The sequence below is a fragment of the Sminthopsis crassicaudata genome, chromosome 3 (assembly GCF_048593235.1).
Source record: "Sminthopsis crassicaudata isolate SCR6 chromosome 3, ASM4859323v1, whole genome shotgun sequence".
Classification (NCBI taxonomy): domain Eukaryota; kingdom Metazoa; phylum Chordata; class Mammalia; order Dasyuromorphia; family Dasyuridae; genus Sminthopsis; species Sminthopsis crassicaudata.
This window is the reverse complement of record NC_133619.1, coordinates 398,099,381-398,115,879: the sequence shown is the minus strand read 5'-3', so window position 1 is coordinate 398,115,879 and position 16,499 is coordinate 398,099,381. Positions and strand designations below refer to the sequence as shown.

Here is a 16,499-nt window from a genome sequence, read left to right as displayed (position 1 = left end):
TAGAACAACCTTTCACTTGTCCCTCTTTGTGACCTTAAATAAGCCTGACTCCTCAAGCTATAAAAATAGACAAAAGCAGACAAAATCATTAAAGAGCTAGCAATCCATATACAATCATGGGTTGTAAGTTCAGAAAAAATTTCAGGTCACCCACAGTTAGATACTGACACTTTTCGGGCCTCTTTTCTGCTACCTGAAAATGGAAGAAGGAACCCCTGTCTCTATACATCTCACAGATTTAGAAGTCTAACATGAGTAGGGCATGGGGGTGGAAAGAGGGTCATGGTGGAAGGATATTAAAGTATCAAATAAGAACCAACTTGAATTTATGACTATTAATAAGAACAAAATGTCGCTTGTGTCTCTCTTAGATTTTTGTGGTTTATTCAATTTCAGTAATGTCTTCATGATCTCATTTAGGGTATTTTGGGGCAAAGATCCTGGAATGACTTTCCTTTTCCTTTTCCATCTAATTGTACCGATGAAGAAACTGAGGCAAACAGAGCTAAGTGACCTGCCCAGGGTCACACAACTGGTAAGCATCTGAGTCCAGATTTGAACTCAGGAAGATGAATCTTCCTAATTCTAGGCTCAGCATTCTATTTACTATACCAACTAGCTTCCCCACCTCTCTTTGGTATTTTGGTTCCATTTTGCATTAAATGTATGTATGTTCCATAGTCCTTGACTACACCACAAAATTCATAAAAGTAGGAGCTAAGCCATTTATTTTTCTACCTCTCCTAGCCCTTAGTTCTACGTGCCGCATGTACCTGTGCAAAAAATATTTCATCATCTATAACTGAAAGCTTTCAAAACTTTCTTACCAGCCATCTCAGGAAGTAGAGAATTCTCATCCCTTAAGGTCTTTAGGTAGATATTGGATGACCATTTATCATGAAATCCCAGCAGCTCCCTGGTATCTCTAGGATAGGTTACAAACTGCTCTATTTGTCATGGAAAGCTCTTCAAAACTCAGCCCCCGTCTACCTTGCCAGGGCTATTTCACATTACTTCTTTTTATGTATTCTTTGTTACAGACAAAATGGTCCACTTGCTGCTCCCTAGATAGATTAATCCCTCTCCCCTCTCTAGGCCTTTGCATAGGCTCTTCTTCTTCCTGGAATGTGCTCTCTTATCTTTTTCATCTCTGAAAATTCCTAGCTTCCTTCAAGAATCAGATCAAGTGCCTCCTATCCTAACCCTGCAAATTGTTGGATCAAATGAAATAATGTTTGTTAAAAAGCACTTAGCACATGAGCAGAACCGGGAGATATTGTACAGCATAACAGCAACATTGTGTGATGATCAATTATGATTGACTTAGCTCTTCTCAGCAATGCAATGATCCAAGGTAATTCCAAAAGACTCATGATGGAAAATTCTATCCACATTCAGAGAAAGAAAGCAGATTGAAGCATACTATTTTCACTTTTAATTTTTTTTCTTTTTTGTTTTTCCCTTATTCTGATTCTTCTTTTACAAGACGAATATGGAAATATGTTTTATATGACTATACCTGTATAACCCAGATTGTATTGCTTGTTGTCTTGGAAGGAGGGGAGGAAGGAAAGGTGAAAAATTTGAAACTCAAAATCTTACAAAATTGAATATTGAAAATTATCTTTATGTATAATTGAAAAAAAAACACCATTAAATGAAAAATAATTTTAAAAAATAAATAAAGCTCTTTTTAAAAATGCTATAATTGATACTATATAAATGTTTTTTTTCTTTCCCCTTCTTTTTCTCCCCAGTAATGTTACTTTTTATTTACATTTGATATATTTACTGACTATTTGCTGTTACCTCTCATCCCAATAGAATATAAGCTTTTTGAATTTGGGGACTATTTCATCTTTATATCCCCAGTGCCTAGTACAATGCCAGGCACTCAATATGAACTTAATAAATGTTTGTTGAATGAATGTTACATATATGTATGTGTATATGTATATGTGTGTGTGTATATATATATACACACACACACACACACTCACATATATATAGTTTTCAGATTGCTTATCCTTTTGGGGATGGGGGAGATAAGGGAGGAAGGGAGAAAATTTGGAATTCAAAATTAAAAAAAAAAAAGAACATTAAAATTTGTCTTCACACGTAATTGGAAAAAAAAAACAAAGTGCTATTAACAAAAGAATGCTGTTGATGGGATTCATATTTTAGACAAGGTTGAATTCAACAACTTGTGAAGTCCATTGAGATTGAATGATTTTATGATTCTATGAGTTACAGGAGCATGTTAGCATTCTAGTGTCTTCCCAGCAGTATGCTCCCATGACTTCAGTCTAGTTTTGCCTACAATCTAACTTCTCCCCAACTCCACTGGAAATAGCCATGGTTGATCTTCAATTGATTTCCCATCACCATTCCAAATCTTTTAGACCCAAATGAGCCTCCTTGTCCTGCCCTATTCTCTAAATGAGCAACCCAGGTTACCATTCCTGCCTCCCCTCTGGATCCTGAAGAAAAAAATTAAAGGCCTTCATGTAGTTTCATCCTCACAGAGTGGTAGCTGCAATTAACCTCGCTTAGTCAAGATTCAGCTTGACTTCCAATCAATGCTGTGCCTTATTGTTAATGCATAGATACCTTTAACTCCTTCCTCCCTCCCATCACCAATTCTTCTCTCAGCAACCTCTGAATGAGGAAAGTCTGGTTATCAAAGAGCAGAAGGCATGGACTTTTTTTTCAGGAGATCGGTCTGGGATAGGTTAAATTACTCATAGATTCAGACATTAACCTACCTGTTCAATAGACCTAGTGAAAAATCAGGAAGAACAAGGAATTTCATTTCTATTCTATTCTTAGTTGTCTATTTAATTTTTCTGTTTCATGTCTAATTGGATTTTAAGTGGGCTGGCTTTTGTATCTCCTGGTCCTCTTCCTCACTTTTTAAAATGGGGATCTTTCTTTAATGTCTGCTCCTTGATTCCCAACTCACTCTATACTCTCCCCATTATCAGTCACATCCTCTCATATAACTTCAACTATCCCTCTCTATGTACATGAGACTTCCCTCTCTTATGTACTTTCTTAACAATATGCAAGAGGTCACAGATACAGACTGTTACAAAATGGCATCAGAAGGCAGCCAGTCTAATCTGCTCATTTTGCAAGTGAGTAATTGCTAGAAGTTAGGAGACTTTCCCAAAATGAAATAAGCAATAAGCAGAGCTGGAATTTGAATCCAGATGGTTTGACTGAATCTAGCATACTTTCTGTATTTTAACTATTTTTTGTATCTATTCTCCCCTGTCTGCTGGATGGCACAGTAGATAGAGCACTGTGTCTAAAGTCAGGAGGACTCATCTTCTTGAATTCAGATCCTAAATCTGATGCTTCTATCTGTGTTAACCTGGGCAAGTCACTTAACTCTGTTTGCCTCAGTTTCCTCATCTGTAAAATAAGCTGGAAAAGAAAATGGCAAATCACTCCAATATCTTTGCCAAGAAAATCCCAAATAGGGTCACAAAGGTTGGACACAAGTGAACAACAATTTATTTTCCCTATTAGATTTTAAGCTCCATTAAGTAGAGACTTGGGCTTACAGAAACTTTTCCCTTCTAGTGACTTCAAACAGTAAGAGCTTAATCGATATATGTTGAATTGAATTGGTTCTTTCCAGAGAGATAGAAAGCGCTAAAAAAAAAAAAAAAAAGGATTGGTGGGGTTAGAATGGGGATGTCCCTAGAAATGAAAGCAGGACAGCAAATATTATAGGCAGAGGATCTTATTTTTGATATATTGGTTTTAAACAGTAATTTTTCCCCCCTGAGGCTGGGGTTAAGTGACTTGCCCAGGGTCACACAGCTAGGAAGTGTTAAGTGTCTGAGGCCAGATTTGAACTCCTGAATTCAAGGCTGGTGCTCTATCCACTGCACCACCTAGCTGCCCCCAAACAGTAAAATTCATTAAAATCATTTTCAAGTTTAATTTAGGTCTTTTTTTCTGTGTGGAGATTGGGGATGAGTTTAGATAACTTCTTCAGGTCTCTCTCTTAAAGATTATACTATATTTCTGAGAGGGAGACCAAGGACTAAAGTAGAAAAAACTGAGAGCCTGGAGACCTGAATCACAGTTGAACTTGCCTGTTCAACTTTGGAAAAAACTTTTAGCCTCTCTGTGCCTCAGTTTCTTTACCCATAAAAAAGGGGAAGGGATTCAGTCACATGGCCTCAAAGGTCCTTTCCAGATTTAATATTCTAAAGAACCCAATATTCTTCAAATTCCCTCCTCTCTTCAGACATCAAACTTCTTATCTATAAAATCAGGAGGATATAAAAATAAGGTCTTTTCTTCCCTCCCAGATTCAAACTCTGGGATTTTATCGATTACCACTACCAATATCTGCCAAAGGGGAGCATGATACTAAAAAGGGTGAAGGAAGGGGTGTTAAGGATCCCTGACTTAAAACCAGTCCCTACTGACTCCAGTCCTTTACTGTTCCTCAGATTGCTTCTTGGTCAAGAAGAAGAAATAGAGAACCATGTCCCCCTCCCCCTCCCCACTACATACACACAACAGGTCATTCAGGGGATTGGAAATTTGGGGGGGGGGGAATGGGTCTAATATCATTTAGGCCTGGAAGAAGAGTAGTCACTCAAAGGCCCAATCCTATTAGTGATTAGCACAGAAGTTTTGACTTATAATATTTCTGGTACTGGTCAGTTTGCCCTTTCTTAGGTACCCCCTCACTCCAGGAGTTTCTCCATATTGGTGCTGTACTTAGTACAGATGTCCAAGCAACTTTAGCACATTTCATCTCTGAACCCCTATCTTAAGTGATCTACTAGCCTCAACCTCCTCAGAAACTGTGATTACAGGCCACACTTTGCCTATCTCAGTGGCTCATTCCCAGCTGCTAGCCATTAACAGAATCTAACAAAAGAAGGGGAAATCCACTGGAAAGCACAAAGTGGAAAAAAATCACCCTAACTAGGGGAGCTTCTCTGACTCAGGAAATCAGAACTATATTGAATCCCAATGTGTAGACATTACCAAGTACATATCCTTCATTACCAAGTTCTTCCTCAAAAGTATTTTTTTATTAAGTGCTCTTTGCTGCCTACTTCTCACTTATATTTTAACCTCCTCTGGGTTATTGATTTGTCATCTTATTAATTTCTCTTTAACTCTGGTCCTTGAAGTAATTCTAAACATGTATTCACTCCACAGCCATTCTCTTTCTCTTTCCCCCATTCTCAGGTCTCCTGCTTCTTCTTATTACTTCCATTACCTCCAGGTTCAAAAATAAAATCATCTGCTTAGTTTCCAAAGCCTTTCATAAGTTGGACTCTTCCTATTTTTATATTTTTCTTATATCTTGCTCCCTTCATATATTGTAAGATCTAATGACAGTGACCTCCTTGCTCTTCCTCAAACATGGCACTCTACCTGCCAATTCTGGGTATATTCATGGGCTGTTTCCCATGTCTGAAGAGGTCTCCCCATTTCCACCTCCTGCTTTCTCTAGTTTCCTTTAAGTCTTAAGTAAAGTTCCACCTTCTGCAAGAAGCCCTCCTTAATCTTAGTTCCTTCCCTCTGACATGACCCACAATTTATTCTGTGCTATCTTGTTTGTACTTCAGGATTTATATGCCCATTAGTGTGTGAGCTCCTTATGAGGAGGGACTGATTTTTGCCTTTCTTTGTATGCCCAATGTTTAGCACAATGCTTGGAATATAATATAATATAACAAATGCTAGCTATTTAACTAATGATCTCTGAGAAAGAAAACCTGGACTGTGAAAGAGCTTAGAAAACTTCACCCTTTGAGTTTCATTTTCCTTGTCTATAAAATAATGCAACAGACTATGTCAGCTATTCTCAAAATCTTTGTCTTCAGACCCCCTTTATGCTCCAAAATCCCCTTCAGGATTTTCTTTGAAAAGTCATTGTTTTATGTGGTTTATCTCTACAAATTGCTATAATCTAGGCCTGTTAGACCCATCCAAGCTTGTTTCCTACACTATCCAAGCTTTGCTCCAATCAGGCATGTTTCCTCACTATTCAATTAGACTGGAAATGACTTGAGAGCAGGAACTAACTTTTGCTTCTTTTTGCATCTCGAGTATTGAGCATGTTTAGCTCATAGTTGGAGTTTAATAAATGTTTACGGACTAACAAATGTTTATTTACTATTCTCTTTTATACCTTGAGGAATGAAAGAGACATACCTCATTCTGTTCTTCCACAAGGAATAGCTCACTACACTGATTGTCCAATCTTACAGGTCCTTCAGACACTTCCTACTTCACAGACTCTTCTGACTCCAGTGCCCATCAAAAATGATCTTTCCTTTCCTTGGGATAAACTCCTCCAAAAAACCTTTTTTAGCTATCACTTTAGATCATAATAGCATCTAATTATTCTTTCAATGTTCTGCCTTTATGAGTTCTATCTTTCCCAGTTAAACCCCTTTTGGATGAGGGCTCCCCCTTAACCTTGTTTGATACAGTGGAAAGAAAACTGAACTTGGACTCAGGATACCTGAATTCAGGTCCTGATTATAAGCCATATGACTCTGGACAAGTTCCACAACCTCTTTGAGCATCAGTTCCCTCATCTGTAAATTAGGGATAATAACCCTTGTCCTTACTACCTTACAAAGTTGTTCTGGGGGGATCTCTTTCATATACCTTAAAGTTCTACAGAAATTATCATTTCTTTTTGTATGTTCCATAGTTCTTAATATGATGTGAATCCCACAATTGGTATTCAAAAATATCCATTGACTGATTTCTGAGAGACTGTATTCAAGCATCACGTAATATGTGTGATCATATTTTAAATACCCTTACTCTTGAAATTATTTTAAATAAAGTCACAAAGACTTTACATTGACTTCTCTGTGTGTTTACCTGCTATAACCCCAAAATAGATTGTAAGCTTTTTAGCAGCAGGTACTGTTTCTTTTGTCTTTTTGAGCAGAGTGCCTTATACACAGGAAGCCCTTAATCAATAAGTTTTTGAATGGAACTGAGTTGAATGGATGCTGGTTATTTAAGGAAAGACTATGGTGAATCCTTTTGTAAAATAAACATGGATACCCTTCATTTATGCCTTGGTTTAGAGGTGTTTTGAGGGAAGCTTGGATTTCCTTTACATTGGATTTTTTGTTTTCCCTCTCTCTGTGCATCTGTCTATTTCTCTCTCTGTCTCTGTTTTTCTCTCTCTCAGAGCCTCAGTTTCTCTGTTTCTGTTTCTCTTTAGCTGTCTCTGTATGTGTTTCTCTCTGTATCTCTTCTTTTTTCTCTGTTTCTCTTTGTCTTTGTCTTTGTCTCCCTGTTTGTCATTCTGTCTTGCTGTCTCTCTGGGTGTATCCTCTCTCTGTCTCTCTCTGTGTCTCTCTGTTTCTCTCTCTCTCTTTCTCTCTTCTCTTCTCTCTCTTTCTTCTCTCTCTCTCCTCTCTCTCTCATTCTGTCTCTGTCCATCTGTCTGTTTCTCTCTTCCCCGTGTTCCCTCACTCCCTTCTCTCTCTTTCCCACACCTTCCCAACTCTCTTCTCTCTCTCTCTTTCCCCTAACCCCAGCAAACTCCTTCCTGAGTGTCTCTCTCCCTCCCTCCCTGCCCCCCCTCTCATCCAGGCTAGAAGATACTCACATACAATCCCATTATTGATGATCATGAGAGTTTTAACTTGATGTATTTCTGACCTGAATACATTCAACTCTCCTTACTTGGGCAACCAAGTAGTCCTTGATTCTCAGTGGGAATGAGGGAGAAGTTTTCCATATTGGAGTTGGACTTAGTGCAGACACCAGATTGACTTAGTTTTACTACAAGAATCCCTGAATTTAAGCAATCCACCATACTCAGCTTTCTTAGTAGCTAGGATTACAGCTATGCACCACTACATCTGATTGTATTTTAAAGCATATGAATATTTTAAAAAGGGAACATGTAATCAAAAAATTAATAAGTAACAACTAAGAGTTATAAGATATTGTTGTGGCTGTTCTCAGGAACTTTTAATCTGGCTGAGGAAACAAGACATATACACTTGAAAGGGTAACTAATTTCAGCAACAGATATATGCTGAGTTCTAGAGGGCAACAAGTGGAAGAAGAATGATGGGAGCTGAAGAGATGTAACAAGATTTGCAAAGGCTTCACAGAGAGAATATGAATTATCTAGACCTTAATGATTATAACCAGTCCAAGCAGAGAAAACAGAGAAAAACGCCATGGAAAGGCACAAGGTAGACAGAAGCAGGTTGCAACATATTACCAATGGAGAAACAATGAAAAAAAGTTATCAACGCTGAGATCATAGAGCTAACTCTCTTGGCCATCATCTGGGGAATTTACTCCTATAAAGAAGCAGCCAGCTAGCCCCATCACCTGGAAACCAACTGCCACTCAAAGGACAGGTATGCCAGCCTAGTTGAAATAGTGCATACCCTGAGAGGAGATAGCATGTGACCAGAACATGAAGTCATCATTACCACCTTGATAATGATCTCTTCTCAAACCATAATGGGGACACCTTAGGGACTGAGAGACAAAGAATAGACTAGAGCTCAAGAGCCCCAGTAATAGTATAACATGAAATAACGAGATTAAAAAGTTTGCCATCTGCTTTGCCACCATACCCTAAGAACCATGGAACCTTTTCATCTGAATTGCAGCTAAAACCATCCATATGTGTTTTCCCCCCATTAGAAGGTGAATTCCCCAAAACCATGAACAGTCTTGCTGTTCTGTTTATAACTGTAGTGTTAATACAGTGATTTAAAAAATAGTGGGCACTTAAATGCTTCATTCATTTGCCTTTGGAGGCAAATAGCCCAACAGCTTCATTTTACAGATTTGGAAAATGAGCCCTAAAAGGAAAATACTTGTCCAAGATCACACAGGTGACAAGAGACAAGGCCAGCATTCAAACCTAAGTTGTTTCCCTAGAGAGCAAGGAATAAAGGATGGACAGCCTCTGTGTGTGTGCTCCTTCACTATGCGTGCAATGTCAACCATCCTGGAGACAGACCTTTGCTGTATTCAGTGGGCTGACTACTTTCTTGTTAAGGTCTTACAAAAGGGCATGGAAGCTATACAGATTGAAAAACTATGGAGGTAGCTTGTGTCTTTAGAGGAATTCATCTGTGAATGAGATAGATGGTGCATCCATCAAAGGCTCAAAGCACAATGTGTGGAACATAGCATTTTCTGCACTTTCTATAATCCTAAATCAGATCTTGGGTCAAAGCCCACCTCTAACATCAGAAGAAGCAGGTTTCAACTCAGTGTAAGTGTAGCATAGTCTCTGAGCTTATTCTCACTCGCATCAGCAATCCTGGGCATTGGAGGAAAGCTAACTATGCTTTCCCAGAGGATTCTAAATGTAATCCTGAGAGGTTGGGCTTTCTCTATTCCTCAGAAGCCCACATAGTTGTGCTTTCCAATGTCATTTAATCTACTAACATCAATTATCTTATAAGGAGATATTTGCTGAGAAGATATAACAAATACTGAAATCCCAAAAATATTTCCAACCTCCATTCCCACTCCCCCAACAAAAAAACCCAAATAAAGACATTGGGACATACTTTCCCACAAGTATATAGAGCCCTGAGTAAAGTGGGCTGAAACTTAGAGAGCCTACTTGGCAAAGGAGAACCTCACAGATCCTCATTGGATGACAGTCCTCATCTCCCTTCTCAGAGTCCTCACTGTGTTCCCCTGAGTTATGTATAGTCCTTTCCAGGGCTTCAAGGGGAAGGGCCCTTGTAGGATCCTAAAGCTATCTTTCTTTGATGTGTCTAGTTTGTCAATGTGGAAACTACTGTAAAAATCTAGCATGGGCCTAAACTAAATGGTGGAAGTTGTGGGAATGGAGAGATTCTAAAGACATCAAAAAAGCAGGATTTGTTTATAATAAGAAAAATGTCAAAAATGGTTCTAAGCTTATCAGCCAGGGTAACCTGGGGAAAGAAGAAGTGCCATTTAATGAGATGGTATAGAGCATTGGGACTACGTTAGGAAGTCTTGAGTTCATATTATTTATGATTATTTATATTATATTTTATTATTATATTATTTATGACCCTGGGCAAGTCACTTAATCTCTCTTTGCCTCAGTTTTCTCGGTGGTAACATGGGTTTAATAAAAGCAGATATACACCCTTCTCCTCACTCCTGAATTATTGAAGGAATAAATCAATAAACATGTATTAAGTGCCTACTATGTGCTAGGTATTGCATTAAGTACTGGAAACACAGAAAAAAGGCAAAAGAGTCTCTGCCCTCAAGGAACTTTTAGTCCAATGAGGGAAAAATCATGTAAACAAATATATACAAAACTAGCTATATATAGGATAATTATAAAATAATTAACAGAGCAAAGGCACTAGAATTAAAAAGCCTGTAAAAGGTAAGATTTTAGTTGGGATTTAAAGAAAGCCAGGGAGATTAGGAGAGCAAAGGAGAGACCACATTCCAAGCTTAAGGGACAGCCAGGACCTGAAAGATGGAGTGCTTAACCAGTGTTACTAGATCAATGAGTATATGTTGGAAACTTAAGGTGTAAAAAAAAAAGTGGAAAGGTGGGAGAGGACTAGGGCATGAAAGTCTTTGAATGCCAAATAGAGCATTTTATATCTGGTCCTATAGGCAATGGGAGCGTTATTGGAGGTTATTGAATAGGGGACTGACATGATCAGACTTGACCTTTAGGAAAATCATGTTAGTGGCTGAATGGAATATGAACTGAAATGGGAAGATCAACAGACCCACAAGCAGCTATTGCAATAATCCAAGCACCAAAGCAGTGCCAGAGAAGAGGGTACATTCAAGAAAGATTGCAATGGTGCAAGCTTTGGCAACAGCTTGGATAGAGAGATGAGATAGTGAGAATCAAGAATAACTTCTAAGTGGAAACCTGAGGGACTGGGAGGATGGTGTTGCCTTCCATAGGATGAGGAAGATGTGAGGAGTGAGTGAGGAGTGTTTAGGGTGAAGAATGAGTTCGGTTTGGGATATATTGAGTCTAGGATGTTTACTGGGCATCAGGTTCAAGATGTCTAAAAGGCAGGGGACATATAAGACTGGAAGTCAGCAGAGAGATTGGAGAAGGACAAATAGGCTTCAGATTCATTAGCATAGGATTAAACCCATGGGAGCTGATGAGATCACCAAGTACAATATTATAGAGGGAGACAAAAGGTCCCAGAACAGAACTCTGATCAAATGAAATAATAGTCATAAAATGCCTATAGTGCACTATAGTGCCTAGTAGGCACTATTAAAATATTTATTCCATCTATCCATCAGAAGCCTCTGATGTAGACAACACCATTAGTACTTGCTTTTCTAGAACCACTGAGTATCTCTTCCTCCAGGCAAGGGGGATGAGGAAAGACAGAAACTTTCTCCTTTTTCCTCCTCTCCCCTCCAAGTGATTTCCTCTCATGGGTTTGCCTAGGGCTGCTCTATCCTTCCTAGGCTGGCCTGTTATTGGAATCTTAGGTTCCAAACTGGTTTGTTATTTTTATTCAAGCCCCACAGAGCCTGACTAAATTCTCTTCCACCAGACCCAAAACACTTTCTCTGCAGCATCATTTACTCCTTTCAGATTGATTGAGGACTTTTCCCCACCTTGTTTATGCCTTTGGTTGATTGATTGATTCAAATGAGGTGTTTAGGAATTGTTCCTACCTGTTTTTCATTTTTCACTGATTTTATAACTCAATCAAAGAAATGGACTTACTTGATAAAGGAGTGATGGCATATATTATATTGATTAAATTAATTAGATGAGAATAATTGGTTGATTGATTGGACTGAAAAGTACAAGTCTTCTGTGTTCACCCACCATTACCTAAGAGAAAATTTCCTCAAATTAGAGTAATTCAAAATTAGAATAGTTGCCTCCAGAGGATGGGTTATCCTCTGAAGTGAAAGCCTTCAAGTGAAGACTGGTTTGTTGGGGATTCCAACTGAGGTACATATAGAAGGTTCCTACCTACGGAGCTTCGGTATTCTGTAAAAACACAAAGCATTTCAAGGAGACAATGAGGAGGCCAGCATGACTCACAGAGAACACGTGGGTGATAAATTTAGAAGGTTAGGGACTGTAGAGGGCCTTGAATGCCAAACTAAAGAGTTCACAGTTCATGTTGTAGACAATGAGGAAGCAGTGAAGGCTTTTGTGCAGGAGAACAATTTGTCAAAAACAATGTTTTAGAAAAATTAATCTGGCAGTGGTGTAGGCTGAAGAGAGGCTAGAAACAAGAAAATCAATGTGGAAACTACTGTAAAAATCTAGCATGGTGGAAGTTATGGGAATAGAGAGATTCTAGAGACATCAAAAAAGGAAGATTTAGCAGGATTTGTTTATAATAAGAAAAATGTCAAAAATGGTTCTAAGCTTATCAGCCAGGGTAACCTGGGGAAAGCGGAAGTGCCGTTTAATGAGATAGAGAAAATCGGCTTAGAAATAAAGAAAGTTTGAAGGCAGGATACATATTAGACACTTAGTAAATGCATTTGGATTGAGTGGGAGATAAATAGACAGACAGACAGATGGAACACATGGACTTTAACTAAGAAAAAACTTTCTAAAAATCAGAGCATTCAAAAGTTGGGTGACACACATATATATGCCAATAAGGCAGTTTTGAACAATTTCTAAACATCTCATTTGAATCAATTAAACAAAGGCATTAATTAGGTGGGAAAAATTTTCAATGTGAGCATGTAAAGGGACACAGAGGAAATAATGAAGTTAGACAGAGTTCGTCAGGATGCTTGGCAACTGTGAAAAAGGTAAATTTTGAACCAGGTTTTAAAAGAGATAATGGAGATGGACAGAAAAAAGGAAGAAGGTGGCTACGGAAGTGAATGAACATGTCATGTGTAGAGCACAGACGCAGGTAACTCAGCTCTCGTAGATCTAGGGACCAAAATGGAGAACAGAGCCTTGAGAAAGCATTGGTCTTTATATGTTTTGAAAATCTGGGTTTGTGCTCAGGCCCTAGAGGGATAAGAATGGCCCCAATGTGGCTTTAAACTCTGAGGTCTGGCTTCTCTGTGAGACTCAGCTTTACCTCATTACTGTATGAGCATGGGCCCCAGCCTTGGTTTCCTCATCTAAAAACCCAGAAATAATTAAAACCTACACTGACTATTTTCATAGGTTTGCAGTAAAGAACAAATGAAATAATCTATTTGAAAGCTTTTTGAAAGGTGTTATACAAATGGTAAGGCATTGTTATGCAGAAATAGCAAAAGATTCTCTCCCAAACACATTAACCAAAATTTACCTACTCATCTCCAGGCTCATAACCATTTTCTTCTTTATTGGGGGTGGGAGGGTGGGGAGACAAGCATTTATTTATATATTCCCTACTGGGTATATGCCAGGCATTTTACTGTTTTACAAATATCTCATTTGATCCTCACAATAACCTTAGGAGATAGGTACTGTTCGTACTCCCATCTTACAATTCTTAATTTTACAATTGAGGAAACTGAGGCAAACAGACTAAGTGACTTGGATAACACAGATACTAAGGGTATCCTGACCCCAGGCCACAGTTCTATCCATGCATCACCTAATTGCCCCTATTTCTTTCCTCTCTCAGACGATTCCAAATATATCCCTGGCATTACTTCCAACTTCCTCTGCAATGGGTTGCAGCCTGTGTTGGCCAACATCATTTTACAATTTGTAAAGGTTTTGTCAGGGAGTACCCAAGGGTCCTCTTCTTTTTCTCCCTCGGGAGCTTCACTTAGCTCAACCCCACTGCTGCCATGTTCTCAGCTTCTCTCTTCTTTTTAAACAAAAGTTCCCTCCTTTTCCTAAATGATTAAATGAAAAATACCTCTCTCCTGTTCCCTTCCCCTCTCCATTCTCCTCTCTGTGTGTGCCTGTCTTTCACTGTCTCTCTGTGACTGTTTGTCTCTGTCTGTCTGTCTGTCTGACCATCTTAGTAGGGCAGCAGGCACAGGGGCTTTGAAACCAGAGGACAAACCTGACTTGGGGGAGGGGGAGGGAAAGAAGATGAGAGAAGGCTGACGGGAGAACGGTGGCCTTGGCTCCCAGTGGAAGGCTTGATCAACAGAAATAGAATAAAGGGGGGAAAAAAAACAATTAAACAAACTCAGACACTGTAATGTGTACATTTTAGATTAATTCCTCAAAGGGTCATGACCTTGAGAAACCCATTCAGCCTGCAGGAGTAAGTGCTAAACCTGATTAAGTATGTATGAGGAACGAGCTACAACTTCAGGAAAGAGCTAGCCTGATGGCACTGGTCTGGAAGACCCCAGTGGTCCCCTCCGGTTTTTGTGAGACTAGGGAAGTCAATTCCACCCTCCTTCCCATACCACAAGATGCCCGGGATAAAGCAGGAGTCCATATCCTCCTTGGCACCGTAGGGATGTCCACCTCCAGAGGGACGGCCTCTGTGCAGGAGAATGCTAACCTGACTGTGTCCAGGTGGAGGCGTTTCCACCACCCAAGTAACCCACAGGTAGTGTGAGGCTTTCTCTCTTTGCTTCTACTAGGTCTCCTTTGCTAAGGCTGGGGTGTGTGTCTGGCAAAGAGGAAGAGGTCCCATTCTACTAATTTTTTAAACGCCAGGGGGCACAGGTGTCCCCCGCCCCCTAAGAGAGAGCCAGCGCAGGCTCCCACTCCCCTTCCCCTCAATCTAAGCCACTCAAACACGTACTCAGGAGATCCACTGGAGGGAGACAGAGAGGTGGCACCAGCGTGGCAACCAGACAGCAGGCACTGGAGGAAGATGGCAGCGTAGGGAACAGATGCCAAGATCTCTACAGCTAGAGGTCCGGATGGGAGAGATCTTAGCCTGCATGACTTTAGCTACTGCCAGTCAGAGCAACCAGATAACTCTGCTCCTAGCCAGCCTCCCTTTCTCCCAGACCTCAGGCAGCCAGGTCAACTCTCTTCCCTGATCCTCTCCAACTCCTCCCCTTCTGACTTAGGCTCTCAGGGATCCAGGGGGGAGCGAAGCATTCCAAGTGCTGTGAAACCCCCCAGCAAGAAATTCTCTTCCTCCCAGCTCCCCAGCTCCCATCTCTCCAGAACACACACACACACACACACACACACACACACACACACACACACACACACACACACACACACACACACCCCTCTGTCTCCCAGGCCTGGACCCATTCCAGCTTCACAGCACTGTTTGTGCCTCACTGGAGTGAATCTCAACCAGCACCCCCACCCCCTTCCACACACACACACACACACACACACACCCCACTGCGGGGTTCTGGAGTTTCTCCCTCACTTCTCATTCCGAATTTTGGGTTGTAGTAAACTGGGATAGGATGAAGGGGGAGCACAATTGATCCAAGGGAGGTCAACGCTAGCAGGATGCTAGGCTCCCCCAGGGATGCACAAGGTAGTGGGGGAGAGAATGAAAGACGGGTGGATGGGAGTCCAGGAGGGGAGAAGCACAGAGTCGGGAAAGGAGACTTCGTGGGGGTACTGGGTTATTGGGCTGAGATGGAGGAAATGAGAAAGGGGGATCCAGATGACAGAAGCAGAGACGGATGAGGTATGGGTGAGAGCCCGTCTTGGGAGACAGAAGAAAAGAAGGCAAGAATTGGCAAAGGGGCCCTTAATCGGCTGGAAGGGGACAAAAGCGAGAGGAGTTTGGGGGCGAGGTAGGATAGATGAGGATACAGGAGGTAGGGGAACAGAACTGGATGAAGAAGGTTCTGAAAACTGAAAACAAGGATGCAGGAGACGGGGGTGGAGAACGGAGTCGGGAGGGGAAGCACTGAGGGTGCGGAGGGATGGGGCCAAGAGCAGAAGGGAAAGACGTAGGGGACGGGGCTTAGGGGGCAAGAGTGAGGAGAGGAGGCAGGGTTGGGATGCCCGGGAGGGGAGGGGATGGGGATGCAGGGACACGGGGCAGGAAGGAGGGGAGGGAGGATGCGGGCAGGGCAGGCACAAGTGGGGGGGCGAGGCAGGAAGGCGCGGGTCGGGGTACCCCGCACAGGTGAGACTCGGGGAGCCTCGCAAACAGGGACGGTGAGGGTCCCGGGCTGGGGCGCGGGGGCGTCTGCCCTACCTGAGCGGGTCCGAACTCCGGGGGCTGGACCGGGGGCCGCGCCGCGGGTCAGCCGGCTGCTGGGCTCTCGTTTTCCTCCTCCCTCCCCCCTTCTTCCGCAGCAGCCGCCGCCGCGGCTCCAGCCCGATCCGCCGGCAGCTGAAGGCAATCTGTGTCCGGCCCCAGCGAGCGAGAGAGCGAGCGAGCGAGAGAGCTGGGGAGCCAGAGAGGGAGGGAGGAGAGAGAGGGCCCGGGGAGGCGCGGGGCGACACCCGGTGGGCAGTCCGGGGAACTGCGGCGGGGCGTCCGGGCGCAATACCGGGCAGCGGGCAGCGGGCAGCGCGAGAGCCGTTAGAGCTCGGGGAATAAAAGCGGTGTGTGTGTGTGTGTGTGTGTGTGTGTGTGTGTGTGTGTGTGTGTGTGTGTGTGTGTGTGTGTGTGTGTGTG

The 16,499-nt window shown here is 41.7% G+C and overlaps 1 protein-coding gene across 4 annotated transcripts in view; it reads right to left on the bottom strand.

Annotated features, from left to right (window-relative positions):
* Positions 1-16,247, bottom strand: part of GRIK4 (glutamate ionotropic receptor kainate type subunit 4) — a 680,228-nt gene extending 663,981 nt beyond the window's left edge. For all 4 annotated transcript variants that reach the window (XR_012488209.1, XM_074302596.1, XM_074302599.1 and 1 more), the window contains exon 1: positions 16,074-16,247. The gene's annotated coding sequence lies outside the window, so the exon portion shown is untranslated. The remainder of the gene's footprint in view (positions 1-16,073) is intronic.
* Between the last annotated feature and the right edge of the window lie 252 nt (positions 16,248-16,499).